The sequence below is a fragment of the Stegodyphus dumicola genome, chromosome 5 (genome assembly GCF_044657685.1).
Source record: "Stegodyphus dumicola isolate Sdum_Otavi_A_Nest chromosome 5, ASM4465768v1".
Classification (NCBI taxonomy): Eukaryota; Metazoa; Arthropoda; class Arachnida; order Araneae; family Eresidae; genus Stegodyphus; species Stegodyphus dumicola.
Genome location: NC_140772.1, coordinates 69,264,017 through 69,278,672, shown reverse-complemented (window position 1 = coordinate 69,278,672; position 14,656 = coordinate 69,264,017). Strand labels below are relative to the sequence as shown.

At 31.7% G+C, this 14,656-nt stretch overlaps 1 protein-coding gene across 1 annotated transcript in view; it reads right to left on the bottom strand.

Annotated features, from left to right (window-relative positions):
* Positions 1–11,180, bottom strand: part of LOC118183772 (uncharacterized) — a 514,823-nt gene extending 503,643 nt beyond the window's left edge. Inside the window, exon 1 of the mRNA XM_085816747.1 lies at positions 11,032–11,180. The gene's annotated coding sequence lies outside the window, so the exon portion shown is untranslated. The remainder of the gene's footprint in view (positions 1–11,031) is intronic.
* Positions 11,181–14,656: the final 3,476 nt, after the last annotated feature.

Here is a 14,656-nt window from a genome sequence, read left to right as displayed (position 1 = left end):
AGAACAAATATATTAGAATGAGGTTTCAAAAGACATCATTTTGTCAAAATAAATCGAGAAAGTAAAACGTGGCTGTGAATCAAGGTTTCAATCTATCGAAAGTTTGGTTATTTGTGATTTTGACTTTTAGTCAAAGCAAAAGTTTTATTTATGCTCCCACCCGAAAACGTCAGAATTGGAAGCAATTATTTCAGTAATTTTTCACGTTCCTGAAAATATATTTCACTTCAAGTTCGAAAGCAAAGAGTATAAATATTGAAACCTACTGTGAATAGAAACGGAAAAGGAAAATAATTTTTTTGATAAATCTAAATGTGTAGAATGCTTTCTTTGGGGAATCATAGAGATACTGTGCTCGAATCTCATCCAATGCAAAGGTCATTTTAGCATCATTTTCAAATGGTATAAGGTCTGCCCACTTAAGTATTCAGTACAGAGATAGAATAAGCTATTTCATGACATGCGTTTTTATAATTAGTTAACATTCAGCAGGCGTTGGATTTGAATAAAATTTAAAATTAATATTAGTAGACTACTGAATATATATCCTTCTCGGTAATGTTTAGCCTATAACTAGTCATCAATGCAGATCACAAAATAGCAAACCGAGCCACGCTCATAGCATAATATGCGTTTGAAATATTGTGTTTGAAAATACCGCTTAAATCTTTCCACGTTTTTTGGGAGGGAGGGGAGAACTATTCTCATTTACCAGATCGTTAGTCTTCTCGTTAGCAATAATTAAGTTATCCTGCAAACAAGATTTTATAACCATCTTTTATTAAGCATACAAATGAAGAGACTGTACTTCCAGTCTTGGGTTCTCCAAGCTGATTTTCACTGTCTTCTTGCTTTCCTTAAAACAAGCGCCCACCAGATACAAACACTCATTGCCCAAAATTTCCAGTTTAGCAATCAAAGCGCAATAAGCTGAAAATCAATATCCGCTCTCTCACGTATCACGCTGTTGTTGTTACGATCATAACGCTAACATAAAAAACCAATAAATTAGTTATACACGAGTCGGCCTGTTGGAAAACATGTTAAGAGGTTTTCATCTTCAGCTCATATTGTTACTTCAGTTTTAAGAAGTATTTCAGAAACCCTGGCATCCAAACTATATTCCTACGCAACTCTTTGGTAAACTCGGGTCTGGTTCAATGAAAACATAGTAATATATCATTAAGTATGCAAACAAAAAAAATCTTCAGATAATAAACTCGCATTCTTATAATTGAAAATAAATGCATTTTAGAAGTACATATAGAACATAAAATCATCCATACAACTCAGATCTTGCTAATTCTATTTCGCCATTTTTCCTCCCGAATAAAGTTTTCTCTAAATAACATTATTTACGTTTTCGACCATTAGTTCCAGATACCTGAACTATGATTTTACCGCATCAGTCGCTTGTAAATCCCTTTCCCAGCATTGCATTTTCTTCTTGGGTTTTCTGGGAAGAGTCTGAAGCGAAATAAGTGTTTATTATTTGCGTTATTTTTTTGTTTCGACTACAACTCTAGTAACACGCACCGTAAAGCAGTAATGCTTCGCAACTTGGTCCACAGCTTGGCTCACTTTATTAGCGTCATTTTTTAACATTATTTCATTGCAAGTTTATTTTTGTGAGTTCCTGGGCCTAGTTTTTAGTGGGCCTATCGAAAAGGAATATAAAAGTAGGTGGTGCCAAGCTTTACCGAACTTGGCAAACTGTATAAAATGTTAAAGTGTTTCTCGATGCGCTAAGAGAAAATGACACGGAGCGTGAAATCATCTTAAATCCTTAAAAATCGTACTTTTAGTATAATGTTTTTATTTAAAATGTTAATTTTGTCTATTGTATTCGTTTTCTCTTTCGTGTGTCTTTTAATGTAATGTGTTCATATTGAAAGTAATAAATTTTATTTATTTTCAATATGTTACTTATTTACAATATGTAACACTTTCTAGCTTAATCATTTTCTCGCATTCATCGTTTTTTCTCCATTCCTTTGAAAACGGTATATCCAAGTTCCATTTATAGTATTTATACAGTTACAGATATGCTATACAGCTATAAAACAATTACCAATTACCTTTTCATTAGCGTAGGATTATAAAGCTGTAATTCTACATTTCGTAAAATGATTCATTTGTAAAACTTTTCATCTATAAAGATAAATAGCAGTATGATTTCAAAGTATCTATGCTCATAAATAAATGTTTGTACGGTTACTATTATTTTGCATTAACCAGTTACTTATAATTTCAGCTTCTACTGTCACTTCTATTCCGTTCCCTCAAAGGAAATGTAAATCTCTTAGAGAGTATTTAAGCTGACGTTTGTGTATTGCAAGATGCAGCGTGTATTTGCCTCTCAAGACCACATCACTAGGTTTCGCCAGTTCTGATAAGATTGAAATTACTTGGGTACTTACTTTACACTAAAATAAATTACTTACTTTACATTATAGCTGCCTTCATTTAAATTGTTAAGCCAGGGAGAAATTCTCAGCCAACTTAGTTTGACTACTAGGCTAAATTTTAATTTGATTTTGATTTTACTTAAGTTACTTCGCCACAAGTAGTGGTTGATCTTGTGATGCACGAGAAGTGCGTTTTATGTTCAAGTTCTTATTTAATAAAAAGAGTTATTTTAATCTCCTCAAGCTTCTATTTTTAACTTCAGACACAATGATAATTCGCTCCAAGTCTGTTAGGAGTTTGATACTAGTTTATGCTAGCAAAGAAGTGAAACTCTATATGATAAATGCTAACAGAAAATTAGGCTAAAGAGTTGAAGAAAAGAAATTCATGCAATTCCAAAAGGCCCCTTATCCCTGATATGGAAATAATAAAATACAACTTAATCTGTTTAAGAAAGTCACCCAAGTGTCTCATGATTTGGATCTTCTGTAAAAGTTGTCTCCTAGAAAATTTCACTATAGGAAAATTCAGAATATTCGTCATTCTCAGAGGCTTAGGGAAATAATCCCCATAGGAGTAATCACAAATGTATGTTGTAATAAAATTATCCCCGTAGAATAATCGCATGTATATGAATTAAGAAAAATTAGATCTATAACAGGTTATGAGGTTCCAACCTAGAATTTACAGCTAAATATGTGGAACCTTGAGTACTGGTAAGCGAATAATCGTAGTTTAGGAGGCATACTCGTAAACTTGAGAATGATTAATTACCCTTTATTGCTCAAAATAACATTCACAGATGGCCCTTTCTCAGGACGTACATAAAAGCCTTCACTTGGGCTTGAACTCAAGAATGCTAAGAAATAAAACTTAACTAAAAGATATAACTGAAGCTATCAAAAAAAGGTTGGCCCCTTAAACGCTAACTAAACGGCGAAGCTATCAAGGGCCTGAAATACGGCAGAGCATAATAATAGTTTAGAGAGAGTGTATCCAAAATGCGAACGCTTGCTAGTCAGAAACTTTGGCTGTCTAATTAGTGGAAATTAGTGGAACTTCGACTTTAAGTACTGTGCTTCCTTCATTTGCATTTAACAGCGATTCTGAAAGCACATTCTGGTGTGAAATTGTAAGCTGAAATTCGGGAAGACAGGAAAGTGGCTTTAATTAAAAATAATTGTTAACGACTTAGGATAAACCTTACAAGGTAATTCCGAAAGACGCATGGAACTTTTGAATTGCAGAAATATACTTTGAAATATAAAACTTCACTTTTTACGATACTCAAATTGCATAAAAAAAATCACGTTTCAATAAGATTTTACAACGTAAAATACCTAAAACCTTAGGAACTTAATATATTCTGAAAATTTTCCATAATTATGGAATTTATTAATTCGGTGGCAAAACCATCAGTTACTAAAGTTGTATATTTTCTCAAATGTTTTTTTTTCCAGATCTTTTAGAAATAAATGATTAAAATTAGTCATCATTAGTAAAACAGCACTTTTTTCACTTGCAGTGAATTATTTTTAAATGCATATGTCATTTATGAATGCTATAAAAATATAAGCTAAATTCTAAACATCAGTAACTTAGATCAAATAGAAGTATTATACCGGGTTTCGGGGTTCTGTCCAAGATGACCAATTATATGAATTTCTCATATTTCCCTTAGTGTCATGTTAAGTATAAAACTATTCATCTAAGTGTATACCAAACATGTATAATTTTGTAGTATAGTAATTTCTCTCACTGTACGTGATAAATCAAACAGTTCATTACATACTATTATCTGTTTGACTCAATTAGGCGATACAAAGCTGTCATGCTGTGTTGCCATATTATTATATCAGTATAATCCTAATTAACTGAAACAATATTAACGCCATGTTTCACGTTATATATGAATACAGCACAAATTAAGTTATATAAAGCTATACAGTTTATGTCCGGAATTAAGATTAAATGTAATCAGTTTAGATTAATAATTACCATTCTCTAAGTCTGCTAAAGCAGATACTAATTACATTTTTAAAATCGAATTTTTCTGAATAGTAAAGCATTTTTATTCAGTCTGTTTCAGGATTAGAATAGTTAACTTTCTTGCTAACACAGAAATTTTCATAAAGCATTATGGGTTAGAACTGCTAAAGAACATAAAAACAATTTTTAATTTCGCATATTAGTTTCCTTCAACTCATTTAAAATTTATTTTTATTACTAAACGTATGTTAGGAGACATATTAATATAATTACGTGTATTTGTTTTAGTAATAAGAAGGACGATTAAGACAAAACCAGTTGTCTTGAAAATTGACATCTGAAGAATTTAATAACAAAGGTCTTGTGATAACATATTCCGCACATTATTCTTATTTATTTTCCCATGCATAGCATAAGCCTGTACCGAGAACAAATATTAATTATTTCCTTTTTCTCAGGAATCCATTTTCCTGGGAATCTTATATATTTTCTTCGTATTTTATTTCATATTCCCAGCCATTTCCATAGCGCACGTTAAATTTTAATTTAAAGATATTTAATTGTTGAAGAAGAATGTGGAAAGTCAACAGAGTGCCAAAAAGAGATTCGCTTCGTTAAACAATAAACGTCAGATGTAATAACAAATTTCAAGTAAACAATTAATTAAAATAAACCTGTAAAATTTTATTTCCCATTGCACAGACTTACAATAGAACTTCTTCATAATTTAACTCTATTAATTCTACTTTGTATACTGACTTCAAAACTGGCAATAAAAACTACGCGTCGCAAACCATTTTCACAAATTTGTTCTTTTATAGCATAATAGGACACGTTAACTGCAACTACAGAATATTATTTAAATTTTTTATAAATGTATTAAATTATAAATATTTTCTATATTCATTGCTGACGTGTTTAGATATGTCCAAGCACATATGCAATTAGTTAAGAACTTATTACTTAAGTAACTTTTCAAAAAAAAACTCTAAGGAATTCCTATACGTAAGTCAAGTTGCCATATTTTGTATATGAGTTGCGTACCGGACCAGAATGTCAACACTGAAACCTGCGGCCTTTATAAAATCTCTTCAACTTAGCAAAAAGGCTTTGCGCCGACCCCTCTTAGCAAGAAGAAAATTCTTGTGACATCAGATCCATCTTAAACAGGCTTATGCGTCTCCAGAAACAGTTGGTAATGGTAACAAAACGTGATATAAAATTTAGAAACCTGTGCAAAATGCTCCTTCTCGTATCAGTAACTAAGATATTTTCATTGTGTCAAAAATTAGATACTTGGATTAAAATTTTTAAATCCTAATTATTCGTTCAGTTTCGTTCATGAATTGTTTTAGCTTATTTTGAATGACACTAAATAGGAAGATTAAATTAGCTTAGAATTATCTTAGAATTTCGTTTCTAAATCTTTAGTCTGCTGTGAGAATTTAAATTTCATCTTTTAAATTCATACTTACACACTTTGTGTAAAATCTTAACTCAGTATATGAGAAACAAGGAAAAGACTTGAACCACAAAATCTTTAAAAATGTAGGGCCCACCAGCGGCCGAGCGGTAAAGTCGCTGAACACTGGTAGTTCGGTCCGAGACTCGAATCCCGCGAACGGGATGGCTGCATGGGTGTTTTCGTGGCTTTCCCCATGTGTAACGTGTATACGAGCCAGTTTCCCTCCGCTTAGGCAGATAGCCCTAGTGTGCTTTGCCATAATTAAATACACCAACACACACCTTTAAAAATGTACAAAAGTATACACGATCATTGCAATAGAGAAATTATTGTACAATGTAAATTAATGCTTAAGGTTGCACCATGAATTTTCAAAGGTATCACGTTAGAAAAGAGTCGCAAAAGCAACCGCAGTCGTACTTCAGTGTCTTTTGTATAGATAGATAGATAGAGAAGATAGATATGTATGTACAGAAAGTATCCTAAGTTAATTTTTTGCATGTATATATATGTACAATCAGTTATATAGTTACATCTGAAGTACATGTAGTAATTTTTATTGAGATAATTTTATTTAACTGTTTTCTCGCTATTTACAAGACATTTCACATCCAGTGAGTCTTATTACAGTAAAAGACGCGTTAGGAGAAATCACTTAAATATTTTGCTATCATTTTTTTCAGAAAAATCATTAACGTATTTTAAGCTTGCTTTTGAAACAATAATTAACCATTATTCATGGCGAAAGCGCTCATAGCTTCTAATATTATCTATTCAGATTATTCAGTAAAAGCTGTTCTATAATAAAAGCCATTCAATAAAAGCTGTTCTTTCAGAGTATTCCCGGAAAATTTATTTTTTCAGAAATTTGAGAAACTGTATTAATAATAAAAATGTGAACATTCTGTAGATATGAAAATTGCTACAATAATCTGTAGTAATAAAAATGCGAATGTTCTTTAGTCGGCAAAATAATTCATTATCATATATATATATATATAATAAAAATCTTTTTAATTTCCATTTAACATTTTATATAAAAATGTTTCACTTTTAGGAAAATTAATATTTAAATATTTTTTCAAACAAATCTTGAGGGAAGTGCAGAATCGCGCACAGCTTGGCGCGTTTTTAAGAATTGCACAAACTCGGCATCCATATACACATCGACCTATTTTCACTTAAAACAAACATCAGAGAATTGCACAAATTCGGCATTGCCCACTCCCTTGACTTTGTCCATGTACACATCGATGAATTTTCAATTAATAATTCAAAGGAAATTTACAAATCTCTAATTCTTACTCTTGTGAAAAGTGCCAAACATAACATGCCAAATACGTCGGCGATTCTGCACTTCACCTTAAATTCTATCTTAGTTGAAAAACACAAAAGAGGAGTATTATCTTCCAGTCTTTTATTTGTTTTAAAAGTTGCTTAAATTCTAAATATATAAATTGATTTTTGTAAACTTCAAAGATTTCTTTTCCCTAGAACTGACATAAAATACCTAGAAATAACAAACTGCTCAATATATAACTATTAAACTGATGATTTACAAGATGTGTCACATAACGACACTTTAATGTAAATAATTTTTAGCATGGATTTATGTTAAATGAATTCGCTTTATTATGCAAAACAGATAATAAGCTTTCTTTTATTTCTTGACTCATTTTAATACATTAACCACATTTACAACCAAATTTGTATCAATTGCTTATTACATTTTTCAGTAGCCTTTACCTGTTACATTTCATATTTTTCACATTAGCCAAATATATTTCATCTACACATCAGATGCTCAAAGACGTTATAATCCAGTTACGTTATAATCCTCTTACGTTATAATCATGATGAAAATCATTCATTTGTGATCTAAAACAATCATGTTTCTGCGTTGCATTTACATTATGCAGAATTCTATCTCGTATTACCCATATTCTAAGGAATTCTCATTACTCGCTCTGCCATCAAGAGAAATTATCTCCAGACCCTAAAGAATCATTGATTTAGTTACTTGATTATTGAATTATGTTAGAGCACCAGAGGTTTATCTGCTAAAAACAAAAATCTTTGGCTGCAGAATCGCTCTATTATGATTCATAACATACGAAATGGTCAGGTTCTATTGGAGCATAAATGTAAACATATTTTTTCATCAGCTATACACTTTCTTCCGCTATTTTACCCCCAAAATGAGCAGTTAGTGAATACTATTAGAATTAAACATTGTATAGATGACGAAAGCGGTGCTATTCATAATTTCAGTGTTAGATGTTTTTTTCTAACTATTCATTTTGTATCGTGGAGACAATACTAATGAAATTAATTTTGAAATTACTTATCAAAGATTTGTATTTTAATTTTACTTAATTTTAAGACATAAATTTTTCCCTTGGCTAAAAAGTATCGATATCTTAAAAGATCCAAAATAAGTACCAGAGTTCATGTATGCCTTTTTTATTTTAAAACACACATCATGTTAGCATCTCCAATGTTTTATTCTCTTGAATTGGTTTAATTGGTTTTGAAAACTCTTTTCCCTCTGATTACAATTGCGATTTTCATGTAACGTGTACGAAACTCTCAAATTCTATCACTTTGGAAATCGCCTTTTTTTCTGCTATGGTGAAAAAATATTCTATCAGATCGGCTTACTACAAAATTTCACTCCATAATAAATTCCAAACATGACCTTTTTATTATAATATTAAAAACAACTTTTATATTCCTTTTCAATATCAAATCACTTCTGTTTTCTTATACTCAATAAATTCTAAATTGAAATTTTAAGAATGTAAAACATTCATTATATTTCTGAATTTCGGCCACGTAAATTAAACTTCTTCGTATTCTTATTTCAAACACATTCCGAAGCAAACAAGGCATATGTTTGAAGATGCAATATATAAAGCTACTTCAATCATAATCCGAAGATTTCTAGAAATGAGCAATTGGTAAATGCCATATGCATATATTTCTTATAAAATATGATTAACTCTTTGCGGCACAGTGTGTCCGATCTGGACACGATCTGGACACACCTAAAAATTTCCTTCTGTACGCACAGAAAAATTGAATGTAAAAGGATTTATAAGTTACTATAGGTTACTCTGAACCTTCTTTATTTATAAAAGATGGTAGCTCAACACAAACCAGTCCATATATTTTAGCTATGTTTAGTTTTTTAAGACCCTCATTTTTCAAAGAAATCGTCCAGATTTTTTAGGGTATAAAAGAAATTGTTTGAAAAGAAATTTCTATGTTATTTTTTGGGTTGTATGCTAATCTCCTTATTCTATGTTAGTTTTAAATTTTTACCCTGAAATCTTACCTAAAATCAAACGGCGAACCCTAGGTGTGCCCAAACCGGGCTCACCGATAATCTAAGACAACTGAGAGTCTGTATTCTTTGTTTCTCCGCATCTCATTGGTCAGTTCATTGACAACAATGCTCGTTTCAGCACTCTTTTCGAAGCTCTATTCAATAAGTGTGCCTACTTTGGGCAACACCCACGGAATTAAAAGATAAGTGCTATCTTCACAAAATTTTACTTCTGTACTCCTCTAGGCCTAATTAGACTCCTACTTTTTTTTATCAAAACTCCGACTTTAAAAGGTAGCGTGCTGGAAAGGGTTATTGGTTTCAGTCATTCATTTTTTAAATATGTCAGTTATAAGTGAAGAAGTCTGTTTTGATAAGATCGGACTATTCCTGTACTTTTCAATTTAGTTTTAAAATTTTTAAATTCAGCATTCCTATATTATTTTTCATTAGATTCATACACTAGTTCGTAATAGTTTTCAATTACAAATAATTTTTCTCACTGTCTTTTCATTTTTTAAGTATCTGCTTAATCCATTTAAATTAAAAGCAAATTAAAAGAATGGAAAAGTAGGAAAACAGTTCTTCTGTTTCATAACATATTGTGGAAATAGATCAGGGGCACTGTAAGAATCATCTAATCGCAAGCCGTATAGTTTTCAGCCGTATTAAATTTCCTCTGTTTTTAACAGTGAGTATACAATTTAAGGGCAATTTTCATAAAATCAATACTGCGGTATTTACATTTGCCTTACAATTTCGAAAAACATATTATATTTCATTATTTAAAAGCATTACACAAAAATTATGCAAATTTCATTGCTCTTTTTATAGGAACTATTGTAACAACTTACATTCAGCCCTTAGTATCACGTTCACTTCTAAAACTCAGGCAGAATGTCTAATAGCAGCATAATACTAAAAAACTAAATTAATACATGTAGTGAAAATACAGTACTTTTCTAAGTTACCCGCTTAATTATAATACCCAGTTCATTTAATAATAATATTTAGATACGCACAAATGTGGAGGAATGCGCGCGCTAAAACAGACGCATTAAAAGAAAACATAGTGCTTGCTTAAAGCACAGAAATCAAGTTAGGTATGCGTATCCATAATGCGTTTAAGTAGGCAGAAAATCCTTTGCACAGTCATTATAATTATGTAAACTTTTCAACCGGCAATTTAAGAAAATATTCTTACTTTCAAATGGAATTTACAATAAAGCATCGTTTCAAGGAACAAATCAGAACATTCTACATTGTCTACTCTCTGTATTACAAAATGTATGGAAAAATTTACTAATAATGTTATTAATATCGCAAACAAGTCTTGATATTTTTTGCATTGCGGAACAAAACGTTATATAGTAAACTTCAATATAAATTTTGAAACCTGATTTTAAGTAATCGGTTTAAATGTTCAGCGTTTTCTAAGACGATAAAATTACAGAAATCAGGTGCGAAGCTAAAATTAAGAAAAAGCTTCTAAACTGTGACTTTAAAACAACATTCTTGAGAATTATGCAATGCAAATTAAATTCAACATATATAAAGATGAACGGAAATGCGGGGGCGAATCTTAAAGCCATCTGTCCCTAGTTTTCATGCATTTATAATTCAAATAAAAAGTATATGATATTGAATGAACTTTTAAATTAAGATAAGCATTAGCTGAAGTGTGGAAAAATTCCGAAATATGTTCTCAATCTTTTTCCAATGAAATTCAAAGATTGAAGGAGTTATGTATTTTTTTTAAAAAAAAGTATGCGAAGGATCCAAATTAGATGAATAAAAAATTGATTCGCAACAAAAATACTTGAAACATTTCGAAACTCACCCCGCGGGAACTGGAATATCGCCACAGCAACTAGTCCTCAAACGTTCGTCAGGATACTAAATAGTTCTTCAAAGAATAATCACTCGAAGAAAGTTGGGGATCCGTTTGATCGTCCGTTCAGCTGATGTGTGCCGGACTGGTTCGGATGCCCGAACGACGAAATCCGGACGCAATCATAGTTGGCGAAACACTAGCGTCATCTATCGAGCATTTTTAAGCCACGAACGGAGCGCTGCAGGATTGTATTTCTCGACAACGTAAATATTTTAAATGCTGAAAATGCATTTTGATAGCTAAAATACTTCATTTTTGTGCAACTTAAAAGCAACATGTTACCATTGCCATAAATTATTTTATTTTATTTTTCCCGCCCCAGCGTGTTGCCATTCAGAAAACCATAATTTAATTAGCTTTCAGATTTAATGTCTCAAACTAAGCTATTAAAATGCACTGCTAAATAATATTTTTTCACTTTTTAATCTGAGTTATTTAAATTCAAATATAAAAAGGAATTAATTCATAACATATTTATTTAATTCTTTTTTAATTTACCAAAGGCTTTTCTAACATCATATGATACATAACTGGCACATAATAATTTTTTTTTTTTTTTTATCTTTTCTGATATCTGAGCTTTTAGTACTCATAACATATACTGCAAAATAGAATGCATAAAAAAAGCAATATAAATATTGTCTATAAGGTGTAAAGGATAGAAATAAGTGCGTTTGCATTGCATTGCATTCATTTATGCAATAGGAAATAAAATTCTTTAAAATATTTTTCTTCACTCCAAGCTTTTTTGAAGCATAAATAAAAGTAGTTGTCATATCAAAGAAATTGTACAGTTAGCTGTAGTATTAACTGTAGCTCGTTGTATAATTTGTGTTGTATCTAAATTAGTTGGAATGGAATAACTAATTAAATTAGTGTAAACAAAGAAAGAATACCTTTGGTCTACTATTAAATCATTATATATATTTTAATTACATTTGCTGGCTCCGATGAAATTACATTAACTGGAATCGTTAAAATCATTATATATATTTTTTCTTTTTTATCATAACTGTTTTCTATGACTGTGCAATCGACTAGTCTTATAAATGATTAGCCGTTGCGCGGTCAGCCTCCGTCTGGCTTTTTAATGTACCGGAAAAGGTCTTAAAGGGAAACACCAAACATTTAATTTAAAAACTGCACAGAATTTTATTCTGCAGAACAACTTTATTAAAAAAAAAGCAAATTTCAATAAAAATATATTATATACGAAAAAATTAGAAACAGCTTCAGTATAGCCCACCTTCATAATCTGGCGAATTTTTTTGGCGCCATAGAGCGTCAAATACCGTGTTTTGAAAAATGGCTGCCATCAAGATTACAATGAAAAAATCAATATCCCTTAGTACAAACATTAATCATTCTAATAAATAAATTAAACTTCCCGTTGCTTTCTCTCATTATATCAGCAACAATGGCGTGTGTGTGATTATGGCAAAGCCTCAAGGGCTATCTGCCTAAGAGGAGGGATGCCTTCGTGGAGGACTTTCTAAGGGAAACTGGCTCTTATACACGTTACACATGGGGAAAAACACGAAAACGCCCATGCAGCCAGCCCGTTCGCGGGATTCGAACCTCGAACCGAACTACCGGTGTTCAGCGACTTTACCGCTCGGCCGCTGGTGGGCTCAGCAACAATGGCAATAGTGATATATCAGCAACATAGTGGCTGCAAACCATTGTTGCTTATATAATGAGAAAGAATTATCGATTTGATATGATTTCATCAAAAAACATATAATAAAAAAATCTCATTCGAGTTTTGAGAAAATCGCTTCGAGGCGCACTGGCTCTTGTCTAGATGCATCTATATACCAAATTTCGTAGCCATGGGTATATTAGCTTACGCGCAGCACGAACGAAAGATACAGGCACACATACACAGACAGACTCTTCCTTTAATACATATAAATTACTGTTATTTCAACATTTCGATTATTTCAGTTCTGTTGGATATCGCTCTGTAACCTTACACTTATATAAAACTTTTAAGGAGTAAAGTTATCAGTTTTATTTCAAAGAAATCTTTAATCAAAAACATTTATTAATATTTTCAAAAACTTAATACATTTCAAAATGTTCAAGTGTCATTTTTTGTCATCCTTCAATTTCACTTATTTAAATGTTAAAAAAAATTACAAATTCCAAATACAGCACTTGAGTGATGCCTAATGTTCTAAAGCATTAAGTTTTCAGGATATGCGCAAAATACAGCACAAAGTCCGAAATCCGGACTCGTCGGGACTGCGGCTATTCCGGATTTGGGATTTTTCCGCATATTAGATCACCAGTTCAAATCTAGTAAGATGGCGTGTAGAAATTATAAAATTAAAAATATGAAATCGTGATTTCTGAGATAATGAAATATTTATGATCTAAAAGGTATCAAAATTTACAAAAAAAAAATCTTAATATTTATTTGTTTACTTTATTAAACATTTCTTTCGCCTTCCAGCGGCCGAGCGGTAAAATCGCTGAACATTGGTAGTTCGATCCGAGGTTCCAATCCCGGGAACGGGCTGGCCGCATGGGCATTTTCTTGTTTTCCCCATGTGTGACGTGTATACGAGCCAGTTTCCCTTAGAAAGTCCTCCACGAAGGCATCCCTCCCTTTAGGCAGATAGTCCTAGTGTGCTTTGTCGTATTCTCAATACACACACTTTTTAAACATTTCTTTCAATGTAAGTTGTTTAAGTTGCTTCTTTTTTGTGCTAATACTTTCTCCTTAATTCTGCAGACAGAAATAATCTCTTGTTTAGTTACACTGTTGAAGTCCTGTAACTGCTGTTTCGAGAATTCCGACTAACTTTTCAATCGAAATTTTCTCGTTTTCAGTAACTATCACTTTCTTCACTATCGGTAGCGGTATTTTCTGGATCTAAAACCATACTACAGACTTCGCCATTCATTAATTGATTGATGATTGAGAAGCATTGTCATCATAATGAAAAACTTCTTTTATATCATCTTCATATATTACCGTTTCTCCACATTTCTTTGCAAAATTTGTTACTTGGAAAATTTTACCTTTGTTTTGCGATATCCGTAACCCTTTAAAATTAGCGGCTATCATCATCAAATTTAGCTATCCTTCACTATACATATTTGGCGTTGCATCCTGAGTTTGGCGACTACCGACAATTTGTTCTGTTAAATTTTATCTTGCTTCTATCGCGCACTGAGACAAATAAGCCTGAATTGTATTAGTTTAGTTATTTATTATACTTATGTCTTTTCTTGCACATGCTTAAGGCTTATCAGAGCTCTGAATAAATAAATTTCCACATATACTTAAGCCTTATTGCGGGCCGGAGCTGGATATCTTACCGCCTGATGCAGTCCCTATGGGTCCTAAATTGTGTGACTCGGTGCGGCCATACGAGCCCTGGCGCTGGTTGTGGGTTTATGTGAATAACAAATCAGTTATTCTTCATTCAAATAGCCCTAAATGTAATCTTTGGGTCTATGAGTATCATCAACAAAATCTATTTTTAACATATGAAAAGAAATTTTTGGTAAATTTTTCCTCGTCAACTTTTTTAACGCAATTAACTTAAATCTGTAATCA